This window comes from Typha angustifolia, chromosome 15 (genome assembly GCF_048772165.1).
Source record: "Typha angustifolia cultivar Huaian chromosome 15, ASM4877216v1, whole genome shotgun sequence".
NCBI classification, from domain to species: Eukaryota; Viridiplantae; Streptophyta; class Magnoliopsida; order Poales; family Typhaceae; genus Typha; species Typha angustifolia.
In genome coordinates, this window is record NC_133253.1 from 14489365 (window position 1) to 14508790 (window position 19426).

A 19426-nucleotide genomic window follows, 5' to 3' on the forward strand; every position below is an offset into this window, starting at 1 on the left:
TTTAAATAAATCGGATAATCTGCATGTGGATCCAATCTGCTAGGATTTTTATTCATATAAATATGAGTAGATACGTGTTGATAATAATCATTGAATGAATTTGAATTTAGTTAAATTATTCTTTTCATTTTTATTTTTTATCATAGCTATTAGATCGTCTTTATCTTTCTACTTTTATTGAATTCGAAGTTTGAGTCAAATTACTCAGCACTAAGCCCTCGTTCACTTATAAAATATAGTGAAATAGGCATAATTATTTTAACTTTTAATATTAGAAAAAAAAAGAGAGCTAACACTAGTATAAGTTATTCTAATATTTAGTTCAATATTAGTATAAGGAGTAATAATTATATTTGATATGAAATAAAGTTGATATGAAAATATTGAAGAATAATAAAATTGTATTAGGAATTGATGATGTTTTAAATCAAATAACAGAAATACCATTGAGTATATGTTAAAGTAGTAGTAGTGATAGTATTTTCTAAAATAATATTATTTTAATAAAACTGCGAACTTAAAATACTCTGTATATCTATATTATAAAGAAATTACTATGCACTATGAGGTAATGTAGGGCCATACATCTGCACTACAAGGAAATGACCTCATAGTATGAGGAAATAACCCCACACTCTTTATATAAAATAATCATATACTAGAGGATATAAAGAGTCACGATAAGGTAATGCGGAGTTATAAGCCCCATACTCTGTGTAAAATAATTATGCACTAGCAGATATAAATAGATACTACAAGATAATGCAATGTTATAAGCCCACATTTTATGTAAAATTACTATGCATTAGAAGAAGTAATCATGCATTACGAGGTAATGTAAAGTTATAAGTTCATACTCCATATAAAATAATAACGCATTAGAGGTTATAAAGAGACACTAGGGACAATGTGGGGTTATATGTCCGCATATTATGTAAAATAACTACGCACTATAGGATATAAGAGACACTACGAGGTTATAAGCTCGTATTTTATGTAAATAGTAATGCATTAGAAGATATAAACAGGCACTACGGGTAATGCAAAGTTATAAGCTCGTGTTATATGTAAAAATAATAATGCACTAGAGGATATAAGAGCCACAGTAGGATAATACGGGGTTATAAGCCTGCGCGTTATATAAAATAACCATACACTAGATAAAATAAAGAGACACTACGGGTAATGTAGAATTATAAGTCTACAATCTATATAAAATAACAATGTACTAAAAGAAATAAAGAGACACTATGGGTTAATACAGGGTTATAAGTCTGCACTACGAGTTAATATGGGATTATAAGCCCGCACTATAGGGCAATGCGGGGTTATAAGCTCGCGCTATGAAAAAATTATGTAGGGTTAATATTCTCTTACTTTTGTAGAATTTACTAGTCGAAAAAGTTGAAATGTCACTATAGGTGAGATAATTAATAATAAGAGTAGATAGGTGAAAGAGAATCTAAACTTTAGCTGAAATAATCTGTATTAAGAGAATAGATAGTAGAAAGAGATAGAATCTCAACCGTAAATGAGGTGATGTATAACTAAATGTTATCTAATCTATGGTTAAAATAGTAATTATAGGTTATTAGTAAATTATTTTTTAAAAATTGTATGAAATAAGATGAGCGAGAATGATAAATTATTATACTAGAATAAGATAAATTATTATTTAATTACTATACCAAAATAATGAGGCTTATTCTAGAATAAGTTATTCTTATTTCTCAGATAAATAGGCGAGAAAGGTGTAAATATTTCCATCCAAAGTTAACATATTTTTTCTACAATTTCCAAATATCAATATATGCTTTTAGAAATACATCACTAGTTCTTTTTATCCTGCTAGAAACCAAAACAGTCCCTTCCCTAATGGTTAGAGAGAAACTATAATAGATAGGAAGAAAATGCCTTGTTTTCGTATCTACATATAATATGAAAATGGTTTAGGGTTAATTATACCTACATAATCGCCTACTTTTATGTGGACCTCATTTCTTTTTTGTGGCACTTTTAAACTCTTTAATTATACAATATCATCCCCTAGATAGTGTAGATAAATCCTTATTTTTTGCATATTCTATTTTTACTAAAATAAGAGTAAAATGGTCTAAAAATTTATCACATGATCACCACTAAGGGTGTAAACGAGCTGAGCCTAAGCGAGCCTGCTCTAGCTCAGGCTTGGCTCAGCTCAACTCGAGCAGGGCCAGATTGACCTCGAGCTTGAAATGAGCCTTTCATCAAGCCAAGCTGGATTGAGCCAGACCAAGCCAAATTGAACCCAAGCCGAACCAAAGAAGAAGAAGGAGGAGGAGGAGGAGGAGGAGGCGGGGCACCATGTTGGCTTGCCGCTGTCGAAGGAGGAGGAGGTGGCACCGCTCATTCAAGCTGAGCTGGATCGAGTCAGACCAAGCCAAATCGAGGAGGAGGAGGAGACGCACCGGGGCGGAGGACAAGGCGGCATCGGCCGAGTACGAGGCAACACCCTTTTATACTGAGCCTATTGAGTCGAGCTTGATCGAGCCAACTCCAGCTCAGGCGCTGTTCGATACTAATTTCGAACCAGTCTTAGCAGCTCAGGCTCGGCTCATCTCTGACCGAGCCAAGCCAGACTAGAGCTTCAACCGAGCCAAGCTCGAGCTGCTCGACGAACTCGATAGCCCTAATCATCACCTGGTATTTTCTTATTGAGAAATTCAAATAGGCAATGAACGGAAAGGACATTTGAAAACTTTAACATAGTTAAAAGAGTCTACACATTACAAAAAAATAAATAAGAATTTTGTGAAAATAAACAATAATTCAGAAGCTCTAATAGAGGTAATTATCCTAATAATTTAATACATGTATAGCCATTGTTTGCACCACGAGATCGTAAAAAGCTAATCTGTGTGAATGGAGAAAAAGTGCTATCAGCCTTTTGCACCTCGGATGAGCTTCTTAGGTCATAGAGGTATAACAGTGGCTAAAATAGTGTTAATTACAAACTTAGCTTACTAATTACCACTTAACTTAGAAATTTCATTGGACTCCTAGCAGCTAAAGAGCAATTAGTACGAGATTTATTCTTCTTTGTTAGACATATTCACTACAAAACTTTTACGCAAATTTCCATGCCAATGTGGTCCTTTTAACAAAGAAAAATACAAAGTTATTCTTCTTGAAACAAAAGAAAGTTGGAGCATTTAGTTATCTCCAAAATTAGGAATTCCTATCGTTTAATCTAAAGGATAAATCACACAGAATAGTTCTTTCGGGAAAGGCCATCAAGTCCATCGAAGTAAGAGACTACTTGTCAAGTTTACCGAGGTGGCAGTAGGGCTGTCAAGCTCAATGAGTGGCTCGGGCTCGGGCTTGGCTCGGTTGAAGCTCGAGTCCGACTCAGCTTGGCTAGAGCTGAGCTGAGCCTGAGCCGCTAAAACCTGCTCAATAGGCTCGGTCTTCTTCTTCTTCTTCTATAGCAGCAGTGCTGACTCCTCCTTCGGTAGCGATAAGCCACCACGGTGCCGCCTCCTCTTTTAGCAACGATAAGCTGCCGCAATGCCTCGCCTCCTCCTCCTTCTTCTTTAGTAGCAACAAGCCACCGTGGTGCTGCCTCCTCCTCCTTCGGTAGAGGCAAGCAACCACGGTGCCCCGCCCCTCCTCCTTTGACAATGGTAAGCCGCCGTGGTGCCACCTCCTTCTCCTTCGACAGCGGCAAGCTGCTGTGGTGCCGCCTCCTTCTCCTTCGACAGTGGCAAGCTGCCGTGGTGCCGCCTCCTTCTCCTTCAACATCGGCAAGCTGCCACGGTGCCGCCTCCTCCTCCTATAGCAACAAGCCACCGCGAATGCCCCTCCTCCTCCATCTTTTTCTTCTTTGGCAGCGGCAAGCCGCCGCGGTGTCGCCTATTCCTCCTTCAATAGCGGCAAGCAGCCGTGGTGCCCCGCCCCTCCTTCTTCTTCTTCTTTGGCAGTGACAAGCCACTATGGTGTCGCCTCCTCCTCCTTCGGTAGCAACAAGTAGCGATGGTGCCCTGCCTCCTCGTCCTCCTTCGGTAGCAACAAGTAGCGATGGTGCCCTGCCTCCTCGTCCTCCTTCGGTAGCAACAAGTAGCGATGGTGCCCTGCCTCCTCGTCCTCCTTCGGTAGCAACAAGTATCCACGGTGCCTCGCCTCCTCCTTCTTTGACTCAACTTGGGCTCGATTTGGCTTGATCTGACTCGATCCGGCTTGACTTGAATGATGCTTGATGATATGCTCATCTTAAGCTCGAGCTTGGCTTAGGCTCGCCTTGAGTTGAGCTGAGCTGAGCTAAGCTTGAGCCCAATTCTAAGGCTTGAAATTAATTTCGAGTCGACTCACTCAGGCTCGGCTCCTTTACACCCCTAGGTGGCAGACTTCATCCCTAGAGTCTAGGACAAGGGAAGGGTGCTTAATCTCTTTGGGCCTATGCTTAGAAGATCTTCCTCTCAACCCCACTAAGGACTATCGAGATTGGTGGCAAACCTCATCCCTAGGTTTGTTAGTGAGAAAGTGCTTAACCTCTTTGGGCCTATGCTTGATGAGAAGATCTTTTCTATGTCCTTTCCTCTCAGCTCCACTAAGGACCATTTGGATTAGTGGCGAACTTCATCTCTAGGTTTGGGACGAGGGAATGGTGCTTAACCTTTTTGGGCCTCTGCTTAGTTGGAAGATTTTTGCTATGTCCCTTCCTCTCAGCCCCACTAAGGAACATTACGATTGGGTGCCCCATCGACAAGGAGGACAGAGGCATAGGCGAAGGGGGAGGATGAGGCAGAGGCAGTAGACGGAGGCGGAGATGGTAGATGGAGGTGGAGGCGGCAGACAGAGGTGAAGGTGGAGGTAGGAGAATTTTTTTTCCCCTTTTGTTGAGGCGGGCGATTGGAGAGAAGTGGAGAGTGGAGAGGTGCCGTGTTAGGGTAGATATAATTAGATTTAGAGTTTTAGTTTATATATATATATATATTAAACGGGTCAAACAGGTTAGCGAGTTGACCCGACCCGTATACTTAAACGAGTCAAAATGGGTCAGTAGTATAAACCCAAACGACTTGATTACTAAACGAGCTAGGCAGGTTGACCCGTTTACGACTCAAACCCAATTAGGCTAAACCCAAACTTGATTAAAAATTGAGTTATCTAGTCGAGTCAAATTTTATCACCTCTACTCATAGGGCTATGCTTTGGCTAATCTATCTATTCTTTATCTACAAACAAAACCAATATTTCACATAATATCTAGAATTGTTGGAAGGATCTATGGGCTTTACATGTGCCCTCAATGTTAAAGTTTTTTTTGGAAGCTATGCGGCGGAAAATTACCTATGAATGACCTCCTTTCTCATCTACATATTGGTCAAACCTTCCTATTGCGAAGTTGTGTCATCAACCCTAAATTCATCATCCATATCTTTTATATTGCAATTTTCCTACCTCGTTGTGGGCTTTGGTTAAAGCGTTAGTCACTATCTCCACAAATCTGCAAGGTTGGAAGGGAATGGATTCAAGTGGACAATGGTCTCTTAGATGAGAGGAAGGCTTATTTTTGGCTCTCCTAGCTATCCTTCGTCGGCCGATTTGGAAGCGTCGTAATGAACTTTTGTTAACAGCCAAAATATGCCCATAGATACAATTTGGGATTTGTCTCTTTCCCTTTCTAAAGAATACTTTGAGCAGTTAACTATCGATGCCATCAGGACCATGCACACCACTACTCTGATTCATTGGGACCTCCACTTTCTAGGTGGATCAAGCTCAACTTGGGTGACTCTTTTATCGGGCTAGCAGAGTTAGTAGTTAATTTGGGCATTGTAGCCTGACAACCTAATGGTACTTCTTTATCTGCAGGTTGCCGATGTGTGAAATTACATTTACCTAATCCAAAACATATGGATTGAGATTGATTTCTTGTAATTAGCTAACATTCTTAATAGGGTTCATAGACCACCTTAGGTAATCGACTTTGTGGTGGATGACACATTTCACTTATTACAAAACTTTCACAATTGTAAAATCAACTATGATTGCCCAGAAAGTTTTTAAAAAAAAACCTGCTAATTGGCTTACAAATAAGGGTATGATTTTTGAGTTTCTGATATACCCACAAATACACATCTTTTGCGTCTCTTCTGCACTCACAAAATCCCCATTTGACTTGCTCTTAGGAGCTTTCCTGAAGTGAATGTAAGTAAAGTGATGTAGGATGGATATGGGAGGATAAAATTTCAAAAGGAAGAAGATAAAAATAAGAGAAACAAATATATATATATATATATATATGCCAGGAAAACATAAAATAAAATAGAATAGCAAAATAAAAAAAAGAACGTAAGTATCAGATATCAAATCTGATTGAAGAGAAGTTTACTGGTATGGTCCAAACGTCCGCTTCGTAATCTGGATCAAATGCAAAAAAATAGCTTGCGCAATCGAAGAAAAATATTCACCAGATATTCTACCATAGTCAAAAAATTATGAAACTAGGGGTGGCCGATCAATAACTTTCTAATGTAAGTTTTTGGTATTTACATCCCTTGCAGATTCTGACTACGGATAAAAATACGTAAAAGTAGGGGTGATGGTGGAAGTGACAGGTGGTGGTGATAATAAGGTGATGGATGATAAAGGCGATGGGGTGGATGGATTGTGGTGTTTAGGGGAAAATGATGGATGAGGGGGAGAAGGGGTTGAGATCCTAAAGAGGAGGGAGGACTCGATAGACAAGAGAGGTTAGAACTAGGGCTTGAACGAAGGGGAAGAAAGATTAGGATAGAGAGGAAGGAAAGGGGATAGAACTCAATATTCATTCATCATATTACTTTTTGGTTACCATCCACACCTTAAGAGGCTAACCAAACAAGCCAAAAATAACAAACAAAAACCCTAAAATAATGAATTCTCACTGATCGCGTTCGAATGGGGTCGAGCGCATTCGAATGTGCATTTCGCGTTCTCTACTGATGCGAACGTATGCAGGCGTTCACACGCAAGCGTTTGAATGGGGTCTATGCGTTCGAACGCACAAATTGTGTTCTTTATCGATGTGAACACCTATAGGCATTCGAACACACCCCCTCCCGTGTTCGAACACGACATACAAAATCCTTATTTTTCTAAAATAAATAACGAAAATATAATAAAAGAAAACTCCCATAGGGTGGATCCATGCTCGAGATGACTCGTTGAGGTCTGAATTGCATCATGTATTTTGGTTGTTATAGTATCCGACAATACAATTGCTGCAATACTTGATGGTATGAACTGCTATAGTACCAAAATTTTTTTTTTTTTTGATCCACTAGTAAAGATAAAAGAAAACATATCAAAGGAAAGGATATCTAGAAAAAGAAAGAATAACAAAGGAAGAAAATAAGAAAACAATTAATTAGATTAAAAAGATGACTACCAAACTCACATAGATTAATTTCTTCGTAACAGAAACCATCACAATGTTCCAAGATATTATTTTTCTTTAAAAAGAAAGAAGTGGATAAGAATCCTTATAGACTCAAATTTCTAATTAGATTAGGTCAAAAGAGAGCTGATTTGTATAAGTACAACTAAAACCTAACCAAATAATAAGTTATAGACTCAAAATGCCTCACATTAGGCTAAAATCAGATCCAAATACAAAAATTACTAATATACACAAAAATAAATAAGTCAAATAAATGATGAAAATAAAACAATTAACCCATCCAATAAAGATATTTAAAGACATCTACAGACTAGTAATCAACTCTTTAATCTAATAGACGTCTTTAGTCTTCATGTCCTCCATTATAAAGCATTACCATCACTTGCACACCAAAATAATGTTTTGTCGATATATGTGTTAGTCCAGAGATAAGACCAATTGGCAAGCTAACATCTGATGGATTATAAATAAGATAAATTAGACCATAAACTGAACTTCTGAATAACTTAGGATTGAAGGTGTGAGTTCTCTATGTTCTTTTGGGATCTCTTCCTTTTAACCCTAAATTTTGGCTCTTGGCCCAATTCTTTATAGTACTACTAGTTTGTTTGGAGGAGATTGAGCATACATGTCCATCTGCAAGATGCTTGTGTCCACTTTCTCCTGATCTTCAAGTGGCTCATTTGGAAGAAAAATAATATGTGGATCTACTCTTTAGAACCTAGAATGCTCTGAGCCTTTAAATCTCTCTCTCGAATTGGAGGTTCTCCTTCACTCGGGAGTCTTCGATTTTCTTTGACTCTTTCTCTTTTCTCCTCTCCTTATAAGCTTCTAATTATTACTTTCTTTTTAATTAATAAAAATATACAAAAATTTTAACATTGTTATGGACCTTCTATGGTTTCAACCTTATATCATTTTTCTTAAAATGCCCCTATTTTCTATATATAAAAAATTTAATTAACATCATATTATTACCATCACAGGACTCTAATTTTACCAAATAAATGCCATGGATGCCTTCAAAGCCCACTTTCACAAGTTTAAGGTAGAGCTGATCAATGAAATAATAAACAAGTTGCTGAGGTTACTATTTTTGAAGAATGGCAGTCCAATCAATGATCTTAAGCTAGAAAATACTTTCCTTGAGAGATTGTGGTGTGTGGAGGTTCTCTCACGAATGAGGCAATTAGGTTGTGTATCCTAAAGTTGTGAAGGTTCAAAGGCATGTGGGATGCGAAAGAGGTTGAGAACTATTTTTTTTGGAGCATAGAGCGATACCTCAAGGCATTGCAGCTTGAGGACAAGGGCAAAAATGTTCAAACAATGTCTATGTACTTTTTTTATGATGCTATATTGTGGTGGCATCGATGGTCAGTAGAGATCTAGAAGGGTCTACCACATTGACTCATGGAAGAACTTGAATTGCAAGCTATATGCGTAATTCTACTATGAAGAAGTTGACTTCTTAGCCCAGAAGGATTTGTGAAAGCTTACGCATAGTGGGACTTTCATTGATTATGTCAAAGAGTTCCCTCATGTGATGGTGGATGATCATGAGTTATGCTTCCTTGATGGATTCTAGTAGCGGACACATAACGAGTTGGTGGCTCAAGGTGTTAGTATCCTTAGCACCACCATCATTATCGCTAAAAAGTTGTCTGAATATAAGTGGAGTAATAGCCACATTGCTAAAGCAATGCTTATGTCATACGTTAAGGTAGTAAGCATCTTAGATAAGGCGATTCCATGTATGGTGCGAACCAATAAAGACCATCCTCGTGATAATGATGAAGGCTTTATCAACCTTGCAATTGAGCAAGATGGCAAACTAAGGCAAGAACATGTACCTTGTTGATTAAAAATGTAAAGATGGAATCCTTGCAAAACTAGATGTCTTAGCGAAATATTTTGACACCCTTAAAAATTTCAAGAATGCAATGCTAAAGGAGATATCCAAATAAAGGCCATTGAGGCAAGAGATAGATAGACCATGCCATTAAGGCGAAGCTATGTGGTCAGCCAACCCGATGACATTCTATCAAACCACACCTTTAAAGCTCAAGGATTATTAAAGGACATAGATGGTGCCGCTGCATGTAAACATCATTCAACCATTAAAGGCATCACATGAGGCGATGACGCAAGTCCAAAAACATCCAACTTGTCATGGATGTCAAAATACGATGTGTTTGGACCAACAAACATCTAATATATGGCAATAAGCAGTTGCTATTTTATTCTTAAGTGGGGTGACTCATAAAGGAACCTCATCAATGACAGCTATGACATTAAGAGGGCGAGATACTTGTAGCAAGAGTAGATATGGGTGATATTGAAAATTGCAAATTGGAGGCGCAACAAAGCAACACAGTACTACCCATTTGAGCGAGGACTAGGACAATAATTGCTTATGTCACATACCTTTAAGGTGAGAGAATCATGTTGTAGCCAATGCTCACATGGTTTGCCTCAAAGCTAAGGGAGGAGTGATCTTGTGAAGACATTCTTAGAAAATATCTCAACTTTGAGCTAATGTTTAGGTAAATATCTAATGTGTTCCCCGACTGGAGAGGTTATTTTTGGAGGAGAAACTATGCGTTTTTGGGATCTTTGTGCTTCCTAGTTAGAACTTCTAAGGGGTCCCAATGGTTTGGACTTGAGTAGGCTGAAAAAAAAAAGCACACAACTTTGGCAAAAACGACGTTCGACAGAATATATGACTCATGCTTCTTTAGGTCCTTTAAATTCTAAGCATAGTTGAGGCATCCGCACATTAAATCTAGGAGAATATTATATCTTATAAAAATTTTAACCAAAATCTAATTGTCTTAGACAACTAATGATCTAATTTGGTTTTAACTAGGTTGGACTTGAGGGACATCAAGATAATTGTGAAGAGATAATATGATCTCTATCATGAGCACTTTAAAATTAAGCACCAAGGTTCTCTAAGGAATAATAAGACTGGGATTTGGAAGGTTGAGAATAGTTTTGCTTAATTTTCAGCACTTCATTCCTTTTTCTGAAACCCCTTGACTTGCTGCAAGAGTGATTTGAGTCTTTATGGATTAAGGGACACTCAAGTTTGTGGGCTAGACTAGCTACTACTGGACTATAGATAGATAGTAACCTTTGTTGACTCTAAGAGAGCCAAATCAACCTACTTGCAGTCCTCAGTGGCATAGGAATTGATCTTGATGTTAGGGTAGCTAATGAGAGCACAACTTAAGTGTAAGTTGCAAAGAGAGCAGCTCACTCTTTTGAAAATGTGTTTAGAATCAAAGGGACGATATACATATACATGAAAGTAGGTAATTCTATCTTGAGCCCTCCATTACTTATTTTAACACTTATAGCCATAGTCATTTTGTCTCTATATAAAGGGCTGATACATTTACATATAAATGACACAAATTTAAGCCTTATAAATACTTGTTTAACTTTGAGAGTTAAGAAACTCAAGAGTACTTTTACAATGTTTGTAGTTTATAATTTATATAACCTATTTTTTATTCTCTTATTATTTTTGTGTTTTAATTAGGAGTAGACTAGCTCTATCCAGCGAATAAAGTATAATATCAAACATACTCGCTACTAACAAAATGCTAAATTTGTGATAATCCACTATAAAACGTATATTATAATTATCTTATGCTTAACTATAATATTGTCTTCTTTTGCACCATGATGAATAATAATATCACCATCTTCTTATCATATTGTTTAGCATGATAATATTTTAGATTTACATCATCACGACTAGGATATTATGCAACATAATAGAATGGTCTATTTTGAAAGGACTACTTGCTTTCCTTCAAAAAGATCATTTGTGGTGACAGTTAACTATTTTTTAGTACATTGGTATCACACAATATCCATTATAATTCTTCATCATTTTAGATGTTTTCAATCTTATTCCATTGCTACAAGTCTTTCATTAGGGGGGTTTCTCAAGCTTTTTGTAGTATACTAAAATCATGCTTAGTAGTTCAAGTTCTCTTTAGTATCCTAAAGCTAAAAAACAAATATAAGACATGTAAGTCATTTATATGCGCAACTTTTTTCTAGATCTCGCAGTCCTTTTGGGTATCTTAGATAAAAACTCATTATATGCACCTCAAATTTTATCTCTTATCTGTCACAACAGAAGGCCCATATGATAATCATTAACATCATATTGTTCTCTAACGTACTTTTGATGAGGTGCAAATCAGCTACCTTATGTATGATAATGATCTCCTTTTAATCATTAAGGCTTGCCCGATCTCTTGTAAGAATTTATATATATATTTTACTAATTATGGAAATATCACCAATGTGAGGATAAATAAAGAAAAAAAATTGGAGGTTTTCTTACCCATAATTATCCTAATATTTAATGCAGTAATTTTTTAAAAATTCTTAACATACATGCTGGAATGTATTCGTTTAAATATCTCTATTACAAAATCTCCCTTAGTAGGCTTTTAATTAAGGATGATGAAGAATTTTTCTCTTGAGTTGAGAGCAAATTGGCAAGCTAGAAAAGGGCCACTTTTACAAAGTAGACAGAACTATTCTTATCAACTCTATTATGAATGCTATGCATGTATACTTAATGTCTTCTACTTAGATTTTTTTTGTGATTGTCAACCGTATTGCTAAAATTTCTTGTAATTTTGGTGGAAAAAGAGGGCAAATAGAAAAGACATTCATTTGATTGGTTAGGACTAGGCCACTGAGCTAAAGGTTGTTGGCAGCCTTATGATTAAAAACCTATGATTTACTCTTTTCTTGCTTATGACTAAAAATATTATTAAGATTCTGAATCAAAGTGGGAAAACTGGCCTAAATTAGTGAAAGCTAGGTATAGCTTGCCCTATTCTTAATTTTATAAAAACACTAAACTATATTTTTGGTCTTAGTATTTACTTATTTCTGTTATGTCTAAGATCAGAGGAGGCTTCTAAAATTTATTTGCGATGGTTGAGCCACTAATATTTGGTAGAATTCGTGGATTTCCCCTACTCCCTTAAACAAGTGGCTTATCTTTGTAAAAAGATGGACTTTAAGAACTCCTTTAAAGTTGCTAATATGATTATTAATAAACAATGAGATTTTGAGCTTATTAATCAGTGTTTTGATTCTCTTGTTACGATCCTTCCTCGGCTATAGGCTCTGATACCAGATTGATACGAACCCTCTTTTGGTGCTATGGCTCTGATTCAAGATTAATACGATCTTGCACGGAACTTTGAGATCAGATCCCGAAATATCCCGCCGTTGGATCGCTGTGAAATTTTGATATGTTGTAGGCCCGGAAAAGAGCTTTCCAACGGATCTAGTTTCAGGCGAATCGGAGATGGGGATCTCGAAATATCGTTCGTTTAGTGGACGAACATCAGGATACTCTGTTTTTGGATTCCGTGGATGAAGGCACGAAATCCTGGGTAATGGTGGATTGTGGAGGGCCGGTGTTGATGGGGTGGCACCGGTGTAAAAGTGATGGTGGAAGGGTTATGGATGATGGAAAGGTTAGGGATAGCGATGGATAAATTGAAAGAAGGGGGAGAAGAGGGCCACTCCTAAGGGACTAGGGTGATTGGCCTGTCGAGGGAGATTAGAAGCGGCGTTGCCGGGGAGATTGAGGGAACGAGAGAGAAGAAGATGAAGGAGGCAAGGCAAACTCAATTCTCAATATTCAATAATAATTTTGGTTGCCCTACACATACTTTTATAGGCTAACCAACAACTCAATCTTATCCTAAAACACAATCTTATCCTAAAACTCAATCTTATCCTAAAACTCAATCTTATCCTAAAACTCAATCTTATCCTAAGGTAAATCCAAGCTTGAGACGATGTCGGTGAAGTCCGAATCGTATCAATCCACCACGCTTCCGCAACCTTGTCCTCAAGGTTTGAAATTTGGGAAGCGATCCATGATGTCTGCCTCTAGCTCCCATGTAGACTCGTCAGTAGGTTTGCCCAACCACTCAATCAGCACTTCAGTCTCTAATCTGGATCCTTGGCGTCTTCTCCTACGACTTAGGACTCGAACCGGCTCAGTGGAGCCATCTTCCTCCATTGGTTCGGGTAAGGTCGAACCCACTACATGGTTAGGCCCGATCTTGGCCTTCAATGCCGAGACATGGAAGACGGGATGTATCCTGGTTCCTTCAGGTAGGTCCAATCGGTAAGCTACTGGACCGATTCGTTGTAGCACTCGGTACGGACCATAGTACTTGTATCCCAACTTTTGGTTCAAAATGGGTCTCAATGTGGATTGTCGATACGGTTGAGCTCGAACGAACACCAATTGATCCACCTCAAATTCTCGCTCACGTCGGCCTTTGTCATGCGTTTGCTTCATGCGGTTTTGTGCTGTGGCTAGGTGAGTCTTGAGCCGTCTCAATGTTTCATCTCGATCAGCAAGCTCCAAGTCAAGCTCAGTCCTATCCGTCGCCGCGAGTCTATCGTAGGCACGCAAGACAGGGGGAGTGCGCCCATAAACCGCCTCAAATGGGGTCATGCCAATGCTTGAGTGATGAGCGGTATTGTATGACCACTCAGCCCAGGGAAGAAATTTGACCCAATCCTTTGGTCGATCCGCCACAAAGCATCGCAAGTATTGCTCTAGTCCACGATTCACCACCTCGGTTTGGCCATCCGTCTCGGGGTGATAAGCTGAACTAAGATTGATTTGAGTCCCTTGCAATCTGAAGAACTCGGACCAAAACTCACTTATGAAGATGCGATCCCGGTCTGACACGATAGTCCTAGGCATCCCATGCAAGCGTGCCACTTCCCGAACAAAAATTTCAGCAACCCTTTTTGCTGAAAACGGGTGAGACAATGTTATGAAATGTGCATACTTGCTCAATCTATCCACCACAACAAACACCACCGATTGTCCTCGAACTTCCGGCAGCCCCTCGATGAAGTCCATGGAGATATCCTCCCAAATACGCTCTGGTATCGGTAGTGGTTGCAGTAGCCCGCTAGGCTTGAGTGCCTCCGATTTGGCTCGTTGGCAGATTTGACATTCACGCACATACTTCTTCACGTCCGTCTTCATCCCAGTCCAAGTACAGTTTTGGGCCAGCCGCTTGTAAGTACGTAATACCCCTTCATGACCTGCTATAGGAGCATCATGGAAGTGTGCCATCAATAGCCTCCGTAGCTCTTCGTTTCGGGGTACCTTGATTCGCCCGTGCTCTAGTACTAACCCATTGCGCTCCTCGTGCTCGGGGTTGCTTGAGGGGTTCTCTCTCAACTCCTCCATGAGTCGGACCAGATCACTATCCTCTGCACTGGCTCTCCGTAGATCTGAAAAGAAAGGAAAAGTGGGTGCCGAGAAAGAAGCGAGCTCCCTTTCTTTTGAAAGTTCAAGCAGCGGTTTACTTCCATCCAACAACACTCTCTGATCATCTCTCCAAAAGGTCAATGTGAGGCTTGTAAAATCAAAGGTCACGGGCCCCAAGCTCCGAAGCCATTGGGTCCCTAAAACAATATCGGCACCTTGCAAGGCCAATGGATAAAGATCCAATGTGAAAATTTGGCCTTGCACCTTCAATTCTGCACCTCCACAAATAGAATCTGCTCGCAAGGTGGTGCCATCTCCAATCGTCACATCGAACCCTTCCGTGGGTTCCGACTCGAGCCCAATCTTCCTAAGGAGCCTCATGTCAATGAAGTTGTGGGTGGACCCGGTGTCAATCAAGATTCTCACTGTGGTTTTCTTGATTACACCGTTCACCCGCAAGGTCTTTGGCGCGGCTGTCCCCGAATAGGCGTCGAGGGAGATTTCGGCCTTCGTGTCCTCCACGTGTTGTTGCTCCTCAACTTCTTCTCCTCGATGTCCAGCCACATCTGCACCTTCAGCTGCCATGGGTGGAAGATCGTGGCCTTCTCCTTTGAGTGGTAGCTTGGCAGGGAGCTGCAACGTCATCGCTGGTGATGAAGCTGTCGTGGTCGACTGTCGATTGACCGAGGAGAATGGTAGAAGATCGCTGGAGGCCATATGCGATTTCTTCTTAGTTGCCGACTCACTATGGTTGCAAAGGGAGCTAGTGAAAGGCCGCCCAAGTGTCGAAATTCGCGGTTTCGGATCATCTCCTTCACCACCGATGAGGATTCCTAATGAGGGATATCCAGCGACCAGGTGTGGCGTAGCCAGCACTTCGCGATTTGTCGACAAGGTCTCCGGTGCATGGGAAGATGTGGAGGTTCCGAGGGCTGCTACAATGGTTGCAGATCTCATTGTAGTTGGTGGCAGTTCGTTGCGGCTGACCATAGGTCGAGGTGTAGAATCTCGCTCTTGCTGGATAGCCGAACTTTCCCCTATTTTTGTGATGAACGGGGAGGCCGTGGAGGATGTTGGGTATGTTGTGGAGGGTTCCCAATGCTGTCTTGTGATTGCCTTGCTTGTTGAAAAAGGTTTCGTCCATGCCCGTATTTCCTGCATCATCTCCATCATTATTTGCTTGTTGATGGCAATCTGTTTGGAAATAGACCCCAACATGGATAGAACGCTAGGTTCTTCCGTATTCCTATTAGATCGAGTGATCGTCATTGGAAGCGCTTGTCCGAGGAACGGTGGCTCTGATACCAGCTTGTTACGATCCTTCCTCGGCTATAGGCTCTGATACCAGATTGATACGAACCCTCTTTTGGTGCTATGGCTCTGATTCAAGATTAATACGATCTTGCACGGAACTTTGAGATCAGATCCCGAAATATCCCGCCGTTGGATCGCTGTGAAATTTTGATATGTTGTAGGCCCGGAAAAGAGCTTTCCAACGGATCTAGTTTCAGGCGAATCGGAGATGGGGATCTCGAAATATCGTTCGTTTAGTGGACGAACATCAGGATACTCTGTTTTTGGATTCCGTGGATGAAGGCACGAAATCCTGGGTAATGGTGGATTGTGGAGGGCCGGTGTTGATGGGGTGGCACCGGTGTAAAAGTGATGGTGGAAGGGTTATGGATGATGGAAAGGTTAGGGATAGCGATGGATAAATTGAAAGAAGGGGGAGAAGAGGGCCACTCCTAAGGGACTAGGGTGATTGGCCTGTCGAGGGAGATTAGAAGCGGCGTTGCCGGGGAGATTGAGGGAACGAGAGAGAAGAAGATGAAGGAGGCAAGGCAAACTCAATTCTCAATATTCAATAATAATTTTGGTTGCCCTACACATACTTTTATAGGCTAACCAACAACTCAATCTTATCCTAAAACACAATCTTATCCTAAAACTCAATCTTATCCTAAAACTCAATCTTATCCTAAAACTCAATCTTATCCTAAGGTAAATCCAAGCTTGAGACGATGTCGGTGAAGTCCGAATCGTATCACTCCTTAGTAAACAACATCTATAATATTAATATCTTTTTGTGTGAAGACAATATCTAGATTTGGAAATTGCATCTTTCTGGCATTACAACCTCCAAAATTGTTTAAAATTTTCATCACAATAATAGCAAGTCTATAAAATGTTAGGATGGTTTGAAGGCCACTTAGTCCTTAAACATCCCTTTTAAGATTAAAATCTTAATCTATAAGTTATGCTTGGAAAAGCTCCCGACCAAACATCATTTAAACAATATTGAGTTTTCCCTGAATCTTAGTTACTTAGTCTGTTCTTTTGTAACTGAATTCATTCCCTACTTATTCTTCTACTATAGGGTAGCTTAGCCTCTACCTTGCGAACTTTTGTAAAGCTCTCTTATAGCTGTCTTTTAAGTTTTGGGATAATTAGGACCAAGGTTCCTAGCTTAGAAAGAGCGAAAACTCACCTAAGAAATCTAGAAATACCATAAAAAAATTTGCTACAATTCTCGGCATGAAGATTTAGAAAAGGTTTGGATGGTACACTTATATTAATTGATGATTATATGAAGAACATCTTTGTTAGTCAAATGAAACTTGCAAACCTTAATCTTCTAATTCATTGGGAACCACAACCGTGTGGGTGGTTTAAGATTAATATCGATGGCTCATTTGTGAGCTAATGAGAGTTAGAGAGGGCAGGTTTCATGGCTTAACATTCCAATTATGCTCCTTTCCTAGTAGGAGTGAGTAAGGATACTTCAATTTGGCTTTATATGTGGAAGCCATAATAGGCAAGGAGGCATTGCTTTGCCTCCTATTTCACAAACCTATGGATCGAGCTGAACTCGTAGCTTTCAGTCAATATGATGAATGGTCGCTATCTACCTTCTTGGTTAGTGGATTCTCTTATTGATAATATCATTAACTTAACTCACAATTTCAATAATTATAAAGTCACTCACATATTTCAAGAAGCTAATCACGCTATTGATTGGCTTGCAAAATTGAGTAAATCTTTGGGATATGGTTGTAGCTGAGATGGGGTTTTCCTTTTAAACTTATTCAGGTTTTGGTCTCCGACTCTAACATAGCATTTTGCACTCATAGAATTGGTTAAAAATAATGTTAATTCATGATCTTCATCATAAGTTGATAAGACTTAACCTACGGTGATTAGGGATGTCAAAATAATTAAGTCGGTTAGAGCTTGGCTCAATAAGGTTCAATCAAGCTCGGCTCGAAAATGAGTTGAGCCAAGCTTCATCATAAGCTAGCTCGATCAAATAAGTTTGATAAGGCTCGAAATAATTATAATATATATAATATGTGTAATATTTTCTATACTATATTATAATTTTGTTATATTCTAAGATTTACCTAAGTAGATTATTATGTACTTTGATCTTATAGAGTTTAATTCTAAGTTTTAATTTAGCTTATTTTTTTGAATTAGGCTCACAATTCGGCTTGAATTGATTAAGGCTTAAATTGATCAACTCGTTTAGGCTCAAGCTCAAAATTAACTCGAAATTAGCTCAAATTAAAATGATTTCAATTCAAGCTTGCTCGGCTCAATTACAACCCCTAATGGTGACGATTTTATTTCATTTTCCATTCAAGATAGCTTTTCTCAATCTCAAAATTGATAAAATAGTAAAATATAATATAATGGAATGAATGTAATATAATTAATTAGCTTGAAAGTATATATATCATGTCTTTGACACCAACTCAGACCATGCTAGATAACAAGTTAAGTAGGTAATTAACCAATGTTGTATATATCATGCCTCTTTTTTTTTTTCTTCTATTGATCACGAGTTTTTATAATATTAGCGAGATAATGAAATTGGGCTTCTTAATATAGATTAGACAATTATGCCAATCCTCCCCCAAAAAATAGCCACAATGATTTCAATTAATTTATTCATATTGCTCTTATAGAAATTATATTAAATATTAACCCCAAGATAACAATGAATTGATAACAATGAATTCCTAATTCCTCTAAGACAACAAGATAATTTGAAATTTATTTTATTTCCATTATTTTTTTAATACCGCCCAACTAAAATACTAAAAAAATATTTAGTGGGTTTCTCATGGTGTGTATACAAAATCAATTTGATCGAATTCAGCTTGTGTTGAGTTGTCGATGATGACTATAATAAATTAGCTTTGCTTGGTTTTTGTTAATTTTTTCCCTCCCATCTTTCAAGCATTTTCTTCGCCAACTACTTTCCTACGCTCCCCTTCTCTTGCTAAAGTGCTAAGGGAGGGATGGGCTCTCCCTCATAATGTCTTCGTTAAACTCTTGCTCCTCTCTCTCCCTTCTTTCTCCCCTTTGCTTTCTTTCTTCTTCCTCCCCCTGACTTTTCTCTCCATCCTCCCCATTGTTATCATCGTCATCTATAATCTCCCTATCATCATGGGTTCTACAACTACTAGGTTTGCGGTCTAGTCCATCCTTCATTAGCTCCATCAATGATAACTTCTTTGCATAATTACTTCCCTCCTTCGTTTCTTATCTCTAATTCATCTTTTGCGACCAGATTAATAGCTTTTAGCCCTATCTTCGATGTTGTGATGACAGCAATAGAGGTGGTGTTAGATCTGCGCTTATAGGGATAGGGGCAAGGAGGTGGTGTGGGGTTTTGTGGTGGTTAGAGTGGGTTCAACAACTTATTC